Source organism: Patiria miniata, unplaced genomic scaffold, assembly GCF_015706575.1.
Source record: "Patiria miniata isolate m_02_andy unplaced genomic scaffold, ASM1570657v1 HiC_scaffold_13, whole genome shotgun sequence".
NCBI lineage: Eukaryota > Metazoa > Echinodermata > Asteroidea > Valvatida > Asterinidae > Patiria > Patiria miniata.
In genome coordinates, this window is record NW_024037051.1 from 2,666,525 (window position 1) to 2,668,654 (window position 2,130).

The 2,130-nt window shown below is 44.1% G+C and overlaps 1 long non-coding RNA gene across 1 annotated transcript; it reads right to left on the reverse strand.

Annotated features, from left to right (window-relative positions):
- Positions 1-203: 203 nt before the first annotated feature.
- Positions 204-667, reverse strand: LOC119719785. Its single transcript, XR_005269996.1, has 2 exons — positions 620-667; positions 204-466 (listed from the first exon to the last, which is right to left on the reverse strand). It is a non-coding gene; the product is annotated as an uncharacterized LOC119719785 (long non-coding RNA).
- Between the last annotated feature and the right edge of the window lie 1,463 nt (positions 668-2,130).

Below are 2,130 nucleotides of genomic sequence, written 5' to 3' on the forward strand. Positions count from 1 at the left end.
TTGTTTCCTTCGGTTTCTTGCGCAATTGGTCAACGGAACATCTTCAGATTTCGCAACCAACTCGAGACAAAGGCTGAACGTTGTTTGTTGCGCAACTCAAAAACTACATAAAAACTTAAAGTGCACCAAGTATAAAGCATTTTATCTTTCAGAGATAAAATCAATTATACTTGGACGCAAAAGAGATAAAGGGGAAACAAATATTCTTGGTTCTTTGCTGCAGCCAAAAGCAGCTATTTATTAGACCAAAACTTCTTGAGATAACCAACGATGGACCATCACTATGGTCCCTTAAACTTGTTAGTGGGCACACCTGACCCAAACCAATTGGACCTTTACCTTGGTCATCTTTTTGTGGGCACACCTGACCCGAACCAGTTGGACCTTTACCTTGGTCATCTTTTTGTGGGCACACCTGACCCGAACCAGTTGGACCTTTACCTTGGTCATCTTTTAGTGGGCACACCTGACCCAAACACATTGGACCTTTACCTTGGTCATCTTTTTGTGGGCACACCTGACCCGAACCAGTTGGACCTTTACCTTGGTCATCTTTTTGTGGGCACACCTGACCCGAACCAGTTGGACCTTTACCTTGGTCATCTTTTAGTGGGCACACCTGACCCAAACCAGTTGGACCTTAACCTTGGTCATCTTTTGCGGGCACACCTGACCCAAACCAATTGGACCTTAACCTTGGTCATCTTTTAGCGGGCACACCTGACCCAAACATGGACCTTACTTTTGGTCCTAATTTTATTGTGTTTTTAATTCCATGTGATATTAACACAGATGTGCTGTTCAATCGTCGTACGGCTGGATCGAACAATAATCTCTCGTGGCACAGCAGGAGAGTTTGCAAGTCTGTGTAATTCATAAATCTCTAATTAACATAAAACGTTATTAAACACTACATTCTACAAAAACAGTTTTTCAAAACAAAATACCATGGCTGTCTGACTCCCGCAAATAAGGCCAAACGCACAGCGTCCCAAGGGAAAGACAGACCAACAAGCATGACCAAATTACAATATGAATCAACAGTCATGCGAAAAAAGCTAAACTATAATTATGTATGCCACATTACAAAAAGGCAGAAACGGCTTGGCACAGATTATCACGAAAAACGCGATTGCCTAGAGGAGACAGATGTACTGCATCAAATGTATAGAGGGCAGACTCAGTCCACTTGAATTGTGGATGATGTAAATTACTAACCCCCATCCAACTACCCTGAGACCGCGCCCAGCGGTTCAATGTACGCCGTTTTTTCTCCATCCCTTTCTGCGACCGAGCCCCGAAATAGTACAGACGCGGTAATAAATCGGACCAAATCACTGTGGCATGCGGGAATTGCTCGGCACAAGTACGCATTGATAAAACTAATCTTTGTCTGAAGGAAAATTCATCGACCGCAATCAAATCGTTAGTTCCCAGATGAATAAGCAGAATTGACGGGGGAGGGCCAGGTATATCTGTCAACAGCTGATGTACATTACCTAGTTGTGCACCACTTTGTCCTTGCCACATCACTGTGAGTGGGAGACTTAAAGGGGCTTCCGCCCAACGCACTATCGAATCTCCCACTATCCATACTGGACCTAGGAACAATGCAAAGGACATTATGGCCGTGAATAATCACCGATTTGCTTGTCTGAAAGTATACTGGTCTACACCCCTGGCCATGGAGAACTTGGCACAGGACGTATGTATGTGTTAACCGCGTTTGAGCGCCATCGACCCATGGATTGTATGCTTTCTCGAGGGACCCCCATTTGAAATGCCACAGAGGCTGCTCCTATCCGCAAGGAATGACCTCTAATGCGGTCGGCAGGTATGTTGTTAAATGCGAGTGCTTTCTTAAGTACTGCGTTGAACTGATAACGAGTAAGGGGGCTACAATCAAAATGGCAGAAGTATGGACCTGCGTGGTGTGGACGTACCTGAGCATATGTGCGCAGCGCTGAAACTGGACAAATAGAAACATTATCAGATGGCTGTAAACATACAAGTTGTGGAGGACCACGTTGATTATTTTTACTCTGTTTAAATGATATGTTAACAGAACATCCGGAATTGTTGTGCAAAAATTCAACGTCAGAATCAGTAATCAAAGATGGTTGGGTTTGA